This window comes from Heterocephalus glaber, unplaced genomic scaffold, assembly GCF_053883595.1.
Source record: "Heterocephalus glaber isolate CG9 unplaced genomic scaffold, H.glaber_assembly_v1.0 deba00001504, whole genome shotgun sequence".
NCBI lineage: Eukaryota > Metazoa > Chordata > Mammalia > Rodentia > Bathyergidae > Heterocephalus > Heterocephalus glaber.
The window spans coordinates 69047682-69066594 of NW_028258324.1; the positions used below are offsets into that span (position 1 = coordinate 69047682).

At 41.2% G+C, this 18913-nt stretch overlaps 1 long non-coding RNA gene and 1 pseudogene across 1 annotated transcript; both read right to left on the reverse strand.

The window, feature by feature from the left end:
• Positions 1-5484: 5484 nt before the first annotated feature.
• Positions 5485-6938, reverse strand: LOC101715261 (putative inactive 1-aminocyclopropane-1-carboxylate synthase-like protein 2 pseudogene; annotated as a pseudogene).
• Positions 6939-13293: 6355 nt separating this feature from the next.
• LOC110349404 (uncharacterized) lies at positions 13294-15731 on the reverse strand. The gene is made up of 3 exons (XR_002395341.2): positions 15594-15731; positions 15338-15409; positions 13294-13855 (listed from the first exon to the last, which is right to left on the reverse strand). It is a non-coding gene; the product is annotated as an uncharacterized LOC110349404 (long non-coding RNA).
• Between the last annotated feature and the right edge of the window lie 3182 nt (positions 15732-18913).

Sequence of the window (18913 nt, forward strand, 5' to 3'; positions counted from 1 at the left end):
TTAACATTTAAAACAAACATGGTATCTACATATTTTTATACACTCAAAGACACATTGCTAATTCTTTGTCTACATATATTTCTTTAGAATAAAAAATCTTGACTTGGAATTCTAGAACTAAAAGATAAGTATATTATTTTTTGTTTGTTTGTTTGTTTTTGGTACCAGAGATCAAACTCGGAACCTTGTGCTTGCGAGGCAGGTGCCAGAACCACTGAGCTAAATCTCCGGTCTGATAAGTATATTATTAAGGTATTTAATATATATAATTCAATTGATCTCTAAAAAGACTATCAATAGAGATGTCCACCAGTATCTGCTTCTTTCCATCCTTGCCAAAGATCTGTAAAATTTTTGCCAGTTTGTTAGGCGACAAATAGTATCTCTTTTGTATTTTAATTTGCATTTTTTATTACTCATGCTGTTGAATATTTTTACCTATATTTGTTGGTCATAGGAGCAGCAAGTTTGGATGGAAAGAGAATGGAGTGATACCCAAATCTATAAAGGACAGGCTTGAATGGAGGTCATGCCTGCTTAAGTCTCAGTTTGATAATCAGAAAAACAACACTCACTTCGAAAAATAATGACAGTCTTGATAAACATCTCACCAAAAACTCAGGAAAACATGCTCAATATCATTAGTCATAAGAGAAATGCAAATTAAAATCATTATGAGATACCACTTAAAATGGCTACAAAGACAGAAAATAACAGTGAGGAAATTGAGAAACTAGAATCTTTATAACATTATTGTAAAAATGTTATGTATGTTTACTCTGGAAAACAGGCTTGCGCATTCTTAAAAATAACCCATAAGGGCACACCTGTATTCCTGGCACTCTGGGAGGCTGAGGCAGGAGAACTGCAAATTTGACCCTAGCCTGGACAATTGAGCAACTTAGGGAGATCCTATCTCAAAATGAAAAATTAAGAAACAAGGGCTGGGGATGTACCTCAATGTGAAAGCCTGGGGTTCAATCCTCAGTATTGCAAAAATCAGAACAAGAATCTAGCCATTTCACTCCTAGAAATCTATCCATGAGAAATTAAAACATATTCACATAAAAAACATATAATCAAATGTTCATTATAGCACTCTTTATAATAGCCAAAAAACTGGAAACAGCCTAAATATCCATAATCTGATAAATAGATAAAGAAAATATATCCAGACAATGGAATACAATTTGGCAATAAAAAGGAATGTAATTCTAATTCATACTTTGGCATGGGAAAACTTCAGAAACATTATGCTGAGTGGAAGAAGCTTGACACAAACATATTTATATGATTTCACTGATACCAAATGTGTAGAGATGGCAAATTTATAGACACAGACAGAAAATCAGAGGAGGCCTGGAGCTGTGGGTATAAGAAGAGACTAACTGCAAATAGTTCCTGCAAACAGGAACGTCCTGCAACTGGATTGTGGTGATAGTTGTACAGCGTTATACACTTAGTAAAAATCACTGAATATAAGACATGAAACTACTAGAAGAAAATACAGGGAAAATGCTATAGGACTCTGGAATGGGCAACGAGTTTTTGGACAAGATTCCAAAGCATACTAAACAGAAGCAAAAACAGAAAAATGAGATTACATCAAACTAACAGGCTATACACAGCAAAGCAAACAATGGACAGAGTGAAGAGGCAACTTATAAAATGGAAGGAAACAACTGGAGATTACACATCTGACAAGGAGTTAATAACCAGAATATATAAGGAACCCCAAAACTCAATTTCAAAAAAACTAATTGGAAATAGATCTAAAAATAGGTAATATATCCATTTTTTTTGTTTTGCTTTTTGTTTGGTTTTTTTTTGGTACCGGGGATCAAACTCGGGTCCTTGCGCTTGCGCAGCAGGCGGCGAAACCACTGAGCTAAATCCCTGGCCCAATATATCCATTTTTTTCTTCTTCTTTTTTTGTTGTTGTTAAACAAATTTTGTTTTCCATGACAGAAAGCCAGCACAGTAGCAAAAACCACTGAGATTTCAGGAAATGATAAACCCAATGAGTGAGGAATACATAGTTTAGAATTACTCTACTGTATTATCACCAACTTGGGAATTATGGTGCTGAGTGTAAATGGCTCTCCAACTCCACTTGATTACTCTAAGTGTTTATGGACACGATTAGGGGATAATCTATAAAAACATCAGCCATGATAACTGGAGGACCCCGGAACATGGCTCTCCTCTAAGTGCTGCCTCAAGCAAGAACAGGATTCTACACAGGGAGCATGTTTAAGGTTAGCTGTGAGAAAGGCCTGAGCAGGGGCTTCTGGAAGCTTCCTGAGGCACTGCAAAGCGACCGCAAGCATTAGTCAGCAGGGAAAGGCAGGAGGGCGCGCAGGGACACAGGAAAGCCTTCGAAGTGTTGGCCATCTGGAGGGTGAATGGAGCGGCCATCACCTCTACCACTGTCACCGCAGCACAGCTCGGCCCCGGGGAAGGTAGGGCACACCTGGGGCCTGCCCGGTAGGGCAAAGGGGTACCGAGTGGGGGTGGACGCCCCCGCCCGTAGGACTACTGTGGGTTGTGACTGTCCCTTGGGCTCCGGATGCCTGCTCTCCCCAGGGACAGCCTCGTACTGTGCTGGGATGGGGAAAACCCTGACACTCACCAACTTGCACACCGTACAGGCCGCCAGGACGGAGAGCGCCAAGACGCAAGTACTCAAGAGCACTGGTTGCCCGGGCTTGTCAGGGCCGGAGGCGGGGCCTAATATATCCATTTTTAAGCAAAACATTTATTGGTACATTTTAGATACATATAATGATAACACTCATCATAGGGAATTTGCACCCGAACATGATATATCCTGCCTCTTTTTTTCCCCCATTAATCCCTCCCCTCCCTATATACAAAAGCTTTGTTTCCATTTTTTTCTATTTTATTTTTTCTTTCTTGTCCCTTCCTTCCTTTCCCCCTACCCCTCCCTTGTTCCCCTTCCCATTTGAACATTTCCTTCCAATTTCCCAATATCTATTATACATTTTAGTCCTTATTTCCACTTTGGTTTCTTTCATCACAGAGAAACAGTATTTAAACATGTGCGTCCAATTTATTTCACTGAAGAGTATGGTGCACCTATTTAGCTATAAATGTCTGAAGCTCATCCTTCTTTATGGCAGAGGAGTACTCCACTAGAGAAAAAACATCTTCTTTATCCGCTCATTGGTTGATGGGCATTCAGGCTCTTTCCAAGATTTAGCTATTACAAACTGTGCTGCTAAAAACATGGGCGTGCATATATTGCTGTGGTATGATGCTTTTAGCTCTTTTGGGAAGATTCCAAGAAGGGGAAAAGCAGGGTCAAATGGAACCTCTAGAGTTAGTTGTTTTGTTTCTGAGGGGTTTTTTGTACTGCGGATGGAACTCTGGACCTCGCGTTTGTGCGGCAGGCGGCAGAACCATTGAGCTAAATCCCCGGCCCCTAGAGTTAGTTTTTTGAGGTATCTCCACACTGATTTCCACAGTGGTTGCACCAGTCTACACTCCCACCAACAGAAGAGAAGGGTTCCCTTTTCCCCACAGCCCCTCCAGCATTTATTATTGGTTTTCTTTCTTTCTTTCTTTCTTTTTTAAAAATAACTTTATTATCAAACACACACATATACAAAAAATTAAAACCATTCAAAGAAGAACAATGCAAGGGGGGAAAAAACTACAATAATATTCAGATATAGTAGAACTCAACCAAAACAAAACTGAAAAGCACTTAAACATTTTCCCATATAACTTAAAAAAGCATCTCAAGCACCAAGACACCAGAGGATGTGATTTGTTTCAGAAAGATCCCCAAAACCAACAATGAACAAATAGTGGTCTGGAAAAAAACTCCAGTTAGTTAGCAGACTCCACATAAGCCAAACTTCTTGCTAATTTAAATTTCGATACAGTCATATGACGCGCAATGGAAACACAATCCGAGAAATTTGTTATTAGGCCATTTCATCTGTGGGTATTCTTAATTACACTTTCAGTTTCTCACACTAGAGAAACTATTTGGCATTTACACATGTGTGTCCTATTTATTTCACTTAAGAGTATTGCCTCAATGTGCATCCATTTAGCTATAAATGTCTCTAATTTCTCGTTCTTTATTGCTGAGTAGTACTCCATTTTATTAAAAAAAATTCCACATTTTCTTTATCCAGTTTCCAGTTTATGGGAACTTGGGCTGTTTCCAAGCTTTAGCTATTACAGACTGTGCAGCTATAAACATGGGTGCACATATATCACTGTGGTATGATTCTTTTAATTCTTTTGGGAAGATCCCCAGCACGGGAATAGCTGGGTCATATGGGACCTCCAGTCCTAGTTCTTTGAGGTATCTCCATACTGATTTCCACAGTGGTTGCACCAGTCTGCACTCCCACCAACAATGGAGAAGGGCTCCTTTCTCCCCACAGCCCCACCAGCATTTGTTATTTGTTGATTTCTTGATAGCAGCCATTCTTTCTGGGGTGAGGTGGAATCTTATTAGTGTTGTTTTAATTTTCATTTCATGAATGATTAATGATGTTGAACATTTTTTCATATAGTTATTTGCTGTTTCTACTTCTTCACCTGAGAAGTGCTTTTTCATTTCAGATGCCCATTTTTGGATTGGGTCTTTAAATTGGGGGGGGGTCTGATTTTTTGGAGTTCTTTATATATTCTAGATAGTAGTCCTTTGTTTGAGGAACAGCTGCCAACATTTTTTTTCCCACACTGTGGGTTGTCTCTCCACTCTGTTGGTGGTTTCTCTTGCTGTTGCAGAAGCTTTTGTTTTGTTGTTGTTGTTGTTTTTTGTTTTTTTTGTACTGGGGATCAAACTCAGGACCTTGCGCTTTTGAGGCAGGTGGTGGAACCACTGAGGTAATCCCCAGCCCTCTGCAGAAGCTTTTTTTTTTTTTTTTTTGGTACCGGGGATTGAACTTGGGTCCTTGTGCTTGCACAGCAGTTGGCGAAACCACTGAGCTAAATTCCCGGCCCTGAAGAAGCTTTTTAATAAGATGAGATCCCAGTTGTTCTTTGTGATAGTTCCTGTCCAATTGAGGTTTTGTTCATAACGTCTTTGCCTACTCCAATGTCTTTGAGAGTTCTACCTGTTCTCTCTTCCAGCAGATTTAGTGTTTCTGTTTTAATATTTAGATCTTTGATCCATTTTTTTAAAATATAGAATTTATTAGACACTTAATAGAAAAATAAAATCATTTAAAAAGAGACCCAGAGAGCTCCCTTGATTCCTCCGGGCACCTCTATGCCCTCCACTCCAACCCCAATAGAAGCATTATTTTATATACACAATGGCTAGCAAAGATGAAAAAGATACAAAGTTTCCAAAAATGACAGATGCTTAGCTTAAAGAGATTGCTGACTGAGTCAGGCGCTATCATCCCTAGAGGAGTCCACTTGTGTGGTCGCAGCACCAGTTCAGGCCCCAGCCTTGTGGACCAGAGGCTGATACCAGGGACCCTGAGCATGTGATGAGGCAGACACCCTATGACCTTATTGCATCTTCCAGCATCTTCTCTAGCCAGTATTGCTTCTGATCCTCTATCGCCTGACCAAACCGATCCATGGCTTCTCTTAGTCGCTGGGAATTTTCTGCAAACATGAGGTGAAACCAGCCAGGTTCCTTGAATATGTAAGATTTGTCATGGGATAATATCAACTTGTGGTCCAGGAAGCGGCGGTGGAGGACCAGTTCTTCTTCAAATGTACATGGTTCCAGTAACTTCTTCAAGTTTATCCAGATATAAAGGCCACAGCCATGACTGCAAAAGGTGATCTTGAACTCATACTGCTCCTCCAACTCACACAGCCTTTTGGTGACATACACGTAAGCCTCCTGGAGCCGAGAGTGATTGGTGGGCAGGTACACTCTGTTGATCCAGTCTCTGTCCCCGAGCAGGTGACGCAGCTTGTACTGGGTGATGCCAGAGACACTGTGGAGGTAGCCAAAGGGGCTCATAGCAGAGACCACGTCATCGTTGTGGGTATACAGAACTCCAAAGCAGAAGCCAGTGATGCCAAAATCCTTACTGCCCCAGATCTCACGGGTCCTGTTGGGGTCAGGCAAACTTTCCAAGCTCAGAACACTGTAGAATATGATGGTTTTGTCAAACGTGGACAGCATGTATGTTTCATCTATGATCACATGTAGTTCATTTGGCAAATTTCAGGTATTCTTTCATTGACATTGCCCAGAGGATTCTGTGGGTTGGCTAGCAAAAGGCCTTTGACCTTTTTATTCTTAGTCTTAGCTGCAAGCAGGGCTTGCTCTAGTTTGCCTATCATGAGCTGGAAAGGCTGGGTGTTTGTATTAGTGATCTCACTGTCCACATGGACGGGAATCAGCTCAACTTGTGCATACATCTGGGTGCTAAAGAGGAAGCCACTATGGAAGGGAGTGGGGACCAGAATGGCATCCATGGGTCTCACAGAACCACGGCCAGGGCACAGAAGACAGCACAGCAGCTATTTAGAACAATCACATCTCTCAGATTCAGGCAGCTAGGTGATCCACAGTAGTAGGTCAGGAACTTGGCCGCTTCTGCCCGCAGGAACGGATGTCCTCTCCAGTCGGGGTACTGCAGCAGGGGCTCCTTGATGTAGTTCATGTCATTCTGACACAACCTTTCAGTCATCAGATCAACACACAGCCTGTTCTCACTGATGCCAAGGTTAAAGAAGCCCAAGGAGTTCAAGACAGTGTAGTATTTGTCTCCTTGGTAGGCCTTGTAGTCCTGGAAGTTGGAGTAGTAAAATGTAGAGATCTTAACCCCCAAGTTGGACAGGATATGGCCGAAAAACGTAGCTTCAGAATCACTCTGCTGGGCACCTGGCTGGTTATGCTGCATAACTGATGGGGCCTGGCTTGGATTCTGGGTATCTGTACCGGCCTCGAAAGGCTTGCTGGAACCCTGGTTGCTATCCATACTCAGCTCTTCAGCCTAGAATCCTTACATGTGTTGAAACCATCCTTAGTCTTTGGGGCTTGGAGACCTTCTCTTCCTCCGTTCACTAAGCTTGTGTCTTGTGCTTTTTTTTCTTTGATCCATTTTGATTTCAGGTTAGTGCATGGTGAAAAATATGGGTCTAGTTTCAATCTGTGGCATGTGGAAAGCCAGTTTATCCAGCACCATTTATTAAAGAGGCTATCTGTAAAAATGGGTAATATATCTAAATAGTTTTCAAAGGAAGACAGACAGACGGCCAAAGGTATATGAAAAAATGTTCAATATCACCAATCACCAGGAAATGAAAATTAAAATCACAATGAGGACAGGGGATTTAGCTCAGTGGTGCCACCACCTGCCTTGCAAGTGCAAGGTCCTGAGTTTGATCCCTGGTACAAAAAAAAAAAAAAAAAAAAATCACAGTGAGTCAAGCCTGCCACACTCACAATGAGTCGAGTAAACACTTGTGATCCCAGCACTCGGAGGCTGAGGCAAGAGGATCAGTGCAAGTTCAAGCCCAACCTCAATAAAGGTGTTATTTTATTTACTTTTTTTTTTTTTTGGTACTCGGCCCTAAAGATTTATTTTTAAATAATACCTAATTATTTTAGAGTTTGAATCAAGAACAAATGGTGGGCCGGGGATTTAGTTCAGTGGTTTTGCTGCCTGCTGTGCAAGCACAAGGACCCGAGTTCGATCCCCGGTATCAAAAAAAAAACACATGAAGAAGAACAGACGGTGAACTATAGTCAGTGCCAGCGAGCCATGCAGTCAGAGGAGGTGTGTGTGTGTGTGTGTGTGTGTGTGTGTGTGTGTGTGTGTATAAATATTTTTTTTTCTTTTTAGGGAGGGAGGCAGTTGCTTCCAGAGCCATCTATTCAGGAAGTTCTCAGCAACTTGTTCACAAGGAATGTCCAGCTCTGTCTCACTGCCGTCAAGCGTTTCTCTGGAATCAATTCTGTTAACGCCATTCATCCATTCACCAGAAGTCATAGAGAGCTCACTCATCTGCCAAGTAGTATTTGTCACATTGGATGGAGATAATAAAAAATGAAAAGGCATGGCCCGGCCTTGGACCTGGCAGTATTTCAAAGCCCGTGGCTCCATTCAGAAGTGTTGGCCCTTCTTCCTTTTTAGCTCCTATCCTCTCTCTGGCTTCAGAGCCTGGGTGTTTCTGCTTCCGCATGTCCCTGTTCATTCTTTTTCTCCCTCTTTTTTTCTTTCTGTGTGGGGGATGGAACCCAGAGCCTTTTGCATGCTAGGCAAGTGCTCTACCACTGAGCTGCAGCCCCAGCCCTTTTTATTCTGAGACACAGTCTTGCTAAATTTGCTCAAGGTGGCCTTGAATTGTGATCCTCCTGACTCAGCCCCACTGAGCAGCTGGGATTACAAGTGTGTGCCATTATACCCAGTTCTCTTTTTCTTCTTTCTAGAAGTATTCCAAGCATGTAAACAGGTATACAGGAGACAGGCACAATGGCACAAACCTATCATCCCAGCATCTTGAGAAGCTGAGGCAGGACTAAAAATTTGAGGCCAACCTCAGCAGCTTTGTGAGATTCTGTCCCAGCATAACTTCTTTTTGTTGTTGTTGTTTTGTTTTGTTTTTGAGACAAGATCTTGTTAAGTAGTTTTCAGGCTGGCCTTGAACTCACTATGTAGTCCAGGCTGGCCTCGAACTCATGGTAATCCTTCTGCATCAGCCTCCCAAGTGCTGGGATTACAGGCATGTGCCACCATGCCAGGCTCCCCAGAATAAAATGTTAAAAGGGCTGGAGATGTAGCTCAGTGGTAAAGGACTTACATAGCTTGTGCCAACCCCCAGGTTCAATACCATGCCCAAAAAAAGTATAGTGAAAAATATGTAATAAATATTCATCATGTACCAGTTAGTTCTTAATCTTTAGATCTTAATTGTAGGTCTTTAAAAAAAATAACATAAGCCGGGGATTTAGCTCAGTGGTTCCGCTGCCTGCTTCACAAGCGCAAGGTCCCAAGTTTGATCCCCGGTACCAAAAAATAAAGTGCTCGCTTTGGCAGCACATATATTAAAAAAACCAGCAACATACACTCAAGGTCTCACTTCTAATTTTACAGGATAACTGCTAGTTTGAAATCGACATCTGTCTTCTCATCTCTTAAATATATTATTTTATCCGTATGCATATCCATAATATATAACATTGTTTTTAATTTTTAAAAATTTCAAATAATGTGAGACTTTTCATTTTCTCTATATTTGTATTCTTCACTCAACATGTTTTTATGAGCTTGATATGTATTTTAATTTAGTACTTCATTAATGAATAGAACACAAGTTCACTTTCCATTTTCTTACCGTTGGATATTTAGGTTGTTCTCATTTTTTTCTATTGTAAACAATGATGCGATAAACATTCTCTGAAAAAGTGTACACAGGCTCTGTACCTCACAGGAGAATGCTGGGTCCGAGGTCGTCATCCATCATCAGCTCTGGGAGATAATTCTAATTTCCCATCAGGGATTTGATTTACATTCACACTGCCAAGGTCTTAGGATCCTCTCCATGCACGTCTTTGTCGACATGTGGTTTTATCATATTAAAGGTATACCATGGTAATCCACTCACTGTGGTTTTATTTTATTTTATGTTTTGGTACCGGGGATTGAACTCGGGTCCTTGCGCTTGCAAGGTAGGTGGCGGAACCACTGAGCTAAATCCCCGGCCCTTCACTGTGGTTTTAAATTGCCTCTTCCTTACTACTAGGGAGGTTTGGCATCTTTTCATACGGTTGGCAGTTTAGATCAGGTGCTCTGGAAGATTCTGTTGTGCTTTGATCATTTTTCTATTAGACTGCCTTATTCTTTTGTTTGTTTTTAAACAGGGTCTCACCATGTAGCTCGTGCTGGCTTGCAACTCACTATGGAGCCCAGGCTGGCCTTGAACTCATGGTGATCCTCCTGCCTCAGTCCCCCAAGTGCTGGGATCACAGGCATGTGCCACCACACCCAGATGTTTTCCTTTTTCTTATTGAACTGTTGTGGCTCTTCTATCTTTGATATACACATTTTTCTTTTTTAGTCCATCTTTCCTCCCCTTTTTTTGAAGATCATCATTAAGCAATGTTTTTGAATCTTGAATGCTAATAAACACTTAAGCATTTTCCTAAAAAAAAAAAAAAAGAAAGAAAGAAAGAAAAGAAAGCATTTTCCTGGTGATTCTTATATCTGTTTTTGGTTGTATGTCTCCATAAGAAATTTTTAGGTTTGTTAGTTTGGCTCCTGATGTTGTTATGAAAAGCTTCTTATCAATTATAAATAAGAACTGGATTATGTTTGGTTTTGGTTTTTTTTGGTACCAGGGATTGAACTCAGGACCTTACACTTGTAAGGCAGGCGGCAACACCACTGAGCTAAATCCCCAACCCAAAAACTGGATTATGTGCAAATGAAATTAAATGATATTTGGGATTTACTTAAAAATGATTCAGAAGGAGGGTGAGTGTGGTGGCATAGGCCTCAAATCCCAGCTCTTTGGGAGGCTGAAGCAGGAGAATTGCAAGTTCTACCCTTGCCTGGGTAACTGACTTAGCAAGAAGCTTTTTTCAAAATAAAAAACATATTGCTAAGGATATAGGTCTGAGTGAAGGCTGTGGGTGCGATTCCCACTACTGAAGAAAAAAAGAAGAAAGAAAGAAAGAAAGAAAGAAAGAAAGAAAGAAAGAAAGCAAGCAAGCAAGCAAGCAAGCTGCAGTGACAATGGCACAATGTTCACATGAGGGAAGCTGGATGACAAGACATTGGGGAATGAAGATTTCTTAAAATATCTTCACTGTATTCTTGGTCTGGAAAATTCTATGGTGAAAACATCGAAAGAGAGGGTGTCTTAGTCACTTTCTCATCACTGAGACACAATACCTGATGCTCACAATTTAATGAGGAGAGGTTGATTTTTGGCTCATATTTCAGGCGGTTGAGTCCTTGCATGGCCCCCATGGTGGAAGGGCCTCGGGGGAAGAAAGCTGCTCACATCATGGCGGCCAGGAAGCTGAGAATGAAGGGTGGAACAGGGTCAGTGAGAGGCTGGTCCAGGCCATGCCCCCAGTGACCTGCCTCTTCTGGCAGCCTCACCTCCTAACACAAACCAGCTGGAGCTGGTTCCAATCACATTCCCAAGTCATACCTCTGAGAATATGAGGCTTTAGGAGGACATCCAGATATAAACTGTAACAGAGGGAGAGGAATATGCTCTGCTAACTGCATTCATTTTTTTACCCTGCTGGAGATCATCTTCTGCTGTCTCTATTTCATTAAAACTGCTGAAAATGCCACCAAAGACACTTAATTATCCAAATGAAGAGGCTCTCTTAGTTTATATCGCATTTGACCTTGCTTTGGATTTTTTTTTTTTTTTTTTTTTTTGGCACCAGGGATCGAACTAGGGACCTTGTGCTTGCAAGGCAGGCACTGGAACCACTGAGCTAAATTCCCGGTCCAAAAGGGGCTTTTTTGTTTTGTTTTTGGTACTGGGGATCGAACTCGGATTCTTGAGCTTGCGATGCAGGCAGCAGAACCACTGAGCTAAATCCCTGGCCCTTGCTTTGGCATTTTACAATGTTGGTGACTCTGTTTTGTTCTATTTTAACTTTTGGGAAATTTAAAATCTATATAAATGTAGACATGATAGTGGTGAGTTCCTGTTATGGTTTATATCTAGATGTCTCCCCAAAGCCTCATGAGCTCATAGATGGGGCTTTTGGGAGGTGATTGGATCACTGAGGTGTGATACTCATTAGTGGATTGGTCCATTGATGAGTTTTTAGCCAAATGTAATGCTGGGAGGTGAAGCCTGGTTGGAGGAGGTGGTTCCTAGGGGCATGGCCTTGAAGGGTCCATTTTCCTCCTTCTTTCTTGATCCCTCTCTCTGCTTCCTGCTGCCATACCATGAGCTGCTTCTCCTCTGAAATGCCCTTCTGCCATGTTATCTTGGCTTGGAGCCAGCCAACTATGCCCTGAAATCTCTGCAAACTGTGAGGCAAAATAAACTTCTCCTCCTTAGAGTTGCAGGTGTCACGTATTGTGTCTCAGTCACAAGAAAGTAACTAAGACAGTTCCCAAGTGTTTGTCAACATCTTTAACAATAATCAACACATAGCCATGATTATGTTGTCTATTTTTCCAGCTACTTCCCCTTTCCCATAATTTTTTTTTTTGGTACCGAGGATCGAACTCAGGACCTTACAATTGTGAGGCAGGCACGGAGCCACTGAGCTAAATCCCCAGGCCCTCCCATAATATTTTTTAAAAATTTCAAATATTTCATTCATCAGTATTTAGTATGTATTACTAAAATATAAGTTCTTTTAAAAAACAAACACAGGGGCTGGAGCTCAGTGGTAAGAGTGCATGCTTAGTATATATGAGGCTCTGGATTCAATTTCCAGCACCAAAAATCCAAACAATAAAAACCCGCAGTGCTATGTTTTTTTATAGTATAAAACACAATATCTAGGAAAATAAACTCTTTCAAAATATCATCAAATTTGCAATCAGAATTGTGTGCAATTGTCTCAAATGTCATAAACATTTGTGAGTATGTATGCCTAACAATTTGCTTAAATCATGATTGGAAAAGGCCTCTACATTGTGGTGGTTGACATATTTGTATCTTTTTCCTTTTACTCTAGACTCCATCATTATCTCTCTTTTCCTTTGAATTTTATTTATTGAAGAAAATGATCAATGTGTCCTGAAGTGTTCTTACAGCCTGGATTCCACTCACTGCATTCCCATGGTAACTCCCCCCACCAGCTTTGGTGCCAGGGATGGAGCCCAGAGCATGGTGCTTGCAAAACACATGTTGTATCACTGACACCCCGTAGTGCCATTTAACATGTTTTCTGTACTCTCAATTTCTTTACCCCTATAAATTGGTAATTAGATATACACCTTGGTCATGTTCAAGTTCACTATATTAATTACTTCTTCATTTGCAATATGGGGGGTTGAATCTAGGCCTATCCTCTGAGGTACATCACCTAGTCATTTTTTTTTTTTTTTCGGTACCAGGGATTGAACTCGGGTCCTTGCACTTGCAAGGCAGGCGGCAGAACCACTGAGCTACATCTCTGGCCCCACCTACTCATTTTTTATTGAGACAAGGACTAAGTCTCTAAGTTGCCTAGGTTGCGATTGCACTTTGGATCCTGCTGCCTGTGTGCACCAGAGTGCTGGGATTACAGGTCTGCATCCCTAGACCTCAAGTCCAATTGTTTTTGCATGACAACATCATGAGCACTATTGTGGCATTCTGGAGGCATTAGACATCTGTATGTTCACATTCTATCATGTCTTCATTTATTAACTGGATTCATTTTATAAAGAAACTTTCGGATGAAAACTCTTCCAATTCCCTTCTTGTTCCACTGTTACAGGACTCCTGAAAGGGGGTTGCTTTCTTCCTGGAAATGATGCCCTTCGTGCATCTGTACTCAGAAGGAAGCTGGCTGCCTCAGGACACTGCTCCAGTGTCCTCTTTGGCAGGGAGGGCTGACCTGGGACTGGTTCAGACCCTTATGGGCTTCAGCCGCGGAAAGGGCTTCTCCACAGAAGACACTGTCAAGAAGGGAGCACTGTTGGCCGTAGGCTCTGCTGTCCACCGGTGTCCGTTCTTCAATGCTTCTTTCATTTTTATTTTTAAATTTTTTATCATGTTCGGGATCAACGCTTCTTCAGTTGAAGACAGAGGAGCTGGAGGTGCTGTTTTGGGCAGGGGGATTGCAAGTTTGAGCCTCACCTGGGCAACTTAGCGACTTAATGAGACCCTGTCTCAGGACAGACTTTGTGATAGCTGTGGGACGAAAGTCTGGCATGACTTTTCTGGGCCATATCTAACACATGGTCTTCAAAGGTGCTGTCTGTGATTTAAATAAAAAGAGACAAAATGAAATCTAAAAAAAAAAAAAGAAACTTTCTCTCATCTACTATTTGGTTACTGAATGGTGTCCATTATAAAGGGAAAACAGGATAAATGCTTAATTCTATTGTATTTAGCAGCTCTCAAAATAATGAGCTTTTTAAAGGTAGCAAGCTTTTATACTTACTAAAGGTAGGAAAAGAAGGATGCTCTGCAGAGTGAGAGAGGGCCACTCAGAGAGCTCACAGTGGCCATGAAATGTTTCCTGGCAACTTATGGTGACAAATTAATTTTTAATACGAATATGAATTGGTATTGACTACAAGATATTGATCCCATGCACCACTTGTTTCATCCATGGCCAGTAAGAGCCTCTGAAAGTTGCCTTCTAAGCCCTTTTGACAAGAGTAGGGATTTGTTTTCTTAAAAATTTTATTTTATTGGTACATTTTAGGTATACAATATAATGACATTCATCATTGGAAATTTGCACCTTTACATAATCTCTCTTTGTTCTTATTTTTCCCCCTTCCCCTGCCCTCCCTTCAACCCCTCCATCCCTCCCTATTTGCAAAGACTTTGTTTCCATTTTTTCATTTTCTCAAGACTAGTGGTTTTTGGTAACTTTTTTGCTGTTTGGTATTCCAGCCTGGCCTTAGCCATGTCTTTCAAGGAATCCTAGTTCCTTTAGTGGGAAATGATACTTGTTAGGTATGGCAGTGCACACTTGTAATCCTAGCACTCAGGAGGCTGAGGCAAGAGGATCCCTGGGAGTTTGAGTCCACTCTGGGGCCACATAATGAGTTCAAGGCTGGCCTGGACTACGTAGTAAGACTCTGTCTCAAAAAACCAAAATAGGAAAAAAAAAAATCACAGCTAGGGTGCCACTCATACTCATTTTTATTCATTCATTATTTTTAGGTCTTTAAGAATGGACAGGCAAGGGAGGGCCGGGGATTTAGCTCAGTGGTGCCACCACCTGCCTCCAAGCTCAAGGTCCCGAGTTTGATCCCTGGTACAAAAAAAAAAAAAAAAAAGGGAATGGACAGGCTAGAAAATACTTTTTTTTTTTCGTAAACTTAATTCATCATAAGTTTATCACGACATTTCCAATTCAAATTCAGGGTTTGCTGAGCTGGGTGTGGTGGCGCACACCTGTGATCTCAGCACTGGGGAGGCTGAGACAGGAGGATCACTGCGAGTTCGAGGGCAGCCTGGGCTACATAGTGAGTTCAGGGCCAGGCTGAGCTACGAAGGAAGACCCTGCCTCAAAAAAAAAAAAAAAAAATCAGGGTTTGCTAAGAGACAGAGGGAGAGAGAAGAGAGGATATGGGAGGGGAAGGGGATAAAAGAAAAGATGTGTTATACACATGTACTAACTCCCCTCAATGAATGTAATCATTATTGTTGTAAACATGTATACGTAATAAGTAAATAAATAATAACAAACATTTAAAAACCAAATGCAAGGTTTATACTTAACCTCTTCCTTCTTCCATCTGCATCATTTTCCCCAAGCTGAGTGTCCTGGTTCTCAGTGGTACTGCGAATGATACTGGAATATCACATAATTACTGTCTTACCAAACCAAACACATTCAACAGTCTCAGAATAACAGTGCAAACATTACCACCAACAATATGATTGGTGTAAACAGCTTAAAATTCTCATAGCAGTTCTTTTATCCTTAGGGTGTAGCCCCCTGGGATAGCAATCAAATCACTTTGTTTCTAACTTACCGAACTAGGTCCTCTGTGTGTGTGTGTCCATCCACTAACTCAATTTTCTCTTAGGTTCATCTGTTGTACTATACTTTCAGTTTTTACGAGATTGTTTGAAAAATAGTTTTGTTTCATGATTATGTACAATATTTACATGGTTCCTAAGTGTATAAACAAATTTTTAAAAATCAGTTTAAAAGTTAGTTTAGTCTATTTCTCTTCTCTATTCTATCCCTCCACAGATAACCTCCCCCAAAATGTTATGACCTACCTTCCATAGAATTGAATGTGAGCAGAGGTTTTGCATGGTTTTCATTATAGATTTATTTTATGTGCTGTCTCCTAGTATTTCTCTCAGTATATTTTTTGGTATTTAGGAATTCCGCTGCCTCAAGGACCAGGATTCCCTTACATGGAACCAGGGCCGAGGAATCTGTACAATTCTTAGAACCAATCAGGACTTCCTAGCCAGAGGAGTGGGTGGGGCCCAGGAGACGAAGAGGCCAATCAGGTATCAGCGCCTTGTGTGGCGGGCGTAAGTGGAAGCCAAGGAGAAACTTATCGCAAATGTACCATTGTCCCTTGCTGGGCAGTTAGGTGGAGGTTCCTCTACATGGCTTGTTTTTGTGTTTTATTTTTCTCTGGAGACTGCCTAGACACAAAAGGTCAGGTATGTTGAGAAATCACCCTTTTGTTTTCCTGTTGGGGCTGAGGAGCACGAAGTTCTCCCAAACCCAGCCCACTTCTGCCCCAGAAGCACTTTGTCCCCTTCTTAAACTAGGGGTCTGTGTGTGTGTGTGTGTGTGTGTGTGTGTGTGTGTGTGTGTGTGTGTGTGTGTGTGATCTGAGAGGACTCGGGGGGCTGTGCTCCACAGGGGCCACGTATCCCAGGTCACCTGAGGCTGTGACCATGGGGTTCAGCCTCGCTACCCCTGATTCACAATCACATCACCCTTAGGTTCCTATCGCCCCTCTGGTCTCTGGTGAGCGCGGCCGATGTTCTCCAGGATGTGGAAGCGGAAGTGACCTCATGGGTTGTCACATGAGTGGGTATGAAGGCAAAGAGCCTGTGAAGTGGGTGGTTGAAGGGCAAGAGGAAGACAGTGGTAGCGAGTGGGAGCGGTTATGCCAGAGAATATAGACAACAATGGGAGAGGTGACTGGTTTAGTAAACAGAGTTGGAACAGTTGACCCGTAGGAAAAAAAAGGGGGGCACAACTGCAGTGTCTGGCGGTCCCTTATTTCGCCTCATCAGCTACAGGAATGACTAGATGACATGGGTGACAAGAGCGATGTCAAGAGACGTCACAGCCAGGTTATCAGAGCATGTGTAGGAAGAAGTGCAGAAAACTGTGGAGGCGTGAAGGGCTGACATCAGGATAGCAAGCTGGAGCCAGAGGGAGAACAAGACCTCTTGGGATGGGAAGGTTGGTGTCTCGCTTTAGAGGAGCTGAGGTTGAGGAATTTAAAAACCAAAATATAAACTGGGTGTGGCACATGCTTATAACCCTAGCCCTCAGGAGGCTGAAGAAGGAACATCTTTGGATCCGAAAAAAAAGCAACCCAAACCAACCAATCAAAATAATTTGAAAATAAAAGAATAAAAAGCACAAACTCTCAACCAGCAATACCTATGGATAGTCTGTCCTCCTCTGACTGTGCTTTTTGACTCTGACTCACAATAAGAAATGCATTTTCATATCATGACCTAATGCAAAAAATATGTAAAAACAAGTTTTAAATATATATGTTCTTTTTTATTTTTGGTACTGGGGATCGAACTCAGGACCTTGCTCCTGTGAGGCAGGTGTGGTGCCAATGAGCTAAATCCCTGGCCCTCAAATATATATATTCTTACTATATATGATAAAGTAAAATTATAATAAAGTTTGTTTTTGTTTTTGTTTTTATTTTTGGTACCGGTGATCGAACTCGGGACATTGTGCTTGCGCAGCAGGCACCAGAACCACTGAGCTAAATCCCTGGCCCTATAATAAAGTTTGTATTAAATATTATTAATACTTAAATGTAATTAAGAGAAATTCCAAATAAATAATATGAAAACAAAATTGGGAAACACTGGAGCCAGAAAAATGTGAGTCTCATTTCTAGATTCATACAAACTTCTTAGTACTTTCTCTGAAGATGACTGATAAGCTTGGGAATGGAAGTCTTCAAGATCTGAACAAAGCATTTTAAAAGCCCAGTTATTTAATTATTTATAATAACAAAAGACTAGAAATAACCCAATTATCCATTAAGGGGAAACTGGTTGGATTAACTACAGTATATACATGTAATGGAATTCCATGCAGATGGAAAAGGAGTACCTTTATTTATTTATTTATTTCTGGTACTGGGGATCGCACTTGGGACCTTGCACTTACCAGGCAGGTAGCAGCACCACTGAACTAAATGCCTGGCCCAGGAGAACCTTTATATACTGCTTACAGTGATACCCCAGCCATATTAGTAAATAAAGCAAACAAAAAGTGCGTATAGTGTCCTGGAAGGATGGAAAGGATAGAGGAAACAGAGATAGAAGCCAGACCTCTCTGATTATATCTTATTTGATACATTTAACTATGGATCATGTAAACAATTTACATGGTAATAAAGTATGTAATTTAAGACTCTTCTTTTTTTTTTTTTTTTGGTTCTGGGGATCGAACACAGGTCCTTGTGCTTTCGAGGCAGGTGGTGGAACCACTGAGCTAAATCCCCACCCTTAAAATACGTAATTTAAGAGATCAATCCCTAAATATCAAAAGGAAAATGAGAGAGCCTGGGATTTAGCTCAGTGGTTCTGCCACCTGCCTCGAAAGCGCAAGGACCTCAGTTTGATCCGTGGAACCAAAAAAAGGAAAATGAGATTAACTTAACTATATACAGTATGGAGTTAGTGACATAAGCACACAAATGTGAATTATTTCAAATGAGTTTAAAATATAATGACTGTATATGTTAGTGGACATACACCCTAAGGACAAAAACAAAGTAAAAATCCTACAGTATATTCAGTTATTGTGTTTGTATTAGTGTCAGTACTGTTATTCTATAAGTGTTGGGTGTGCATTATGCAATAAGCAAAAGAATGATGGTATTGGGTTTTTTGGTTGTGAGAAAAAAGGGTGAAGTAGATTAATATAGATGTGGTTAAGAAGAAAGTCCTCTATTAAAATTGGAAGCATCACTATAAACTCATTGTTATGGTTCAGAACTAAAATGACTCCCCAAACTCTCATGTATTCAGAGGTGGGGCTTTTGCAAGGTGATTGAATCCTGGAGACACTACACTCATCAGGAGATTAATCCACCAATGAATTTGTAGCTAAATG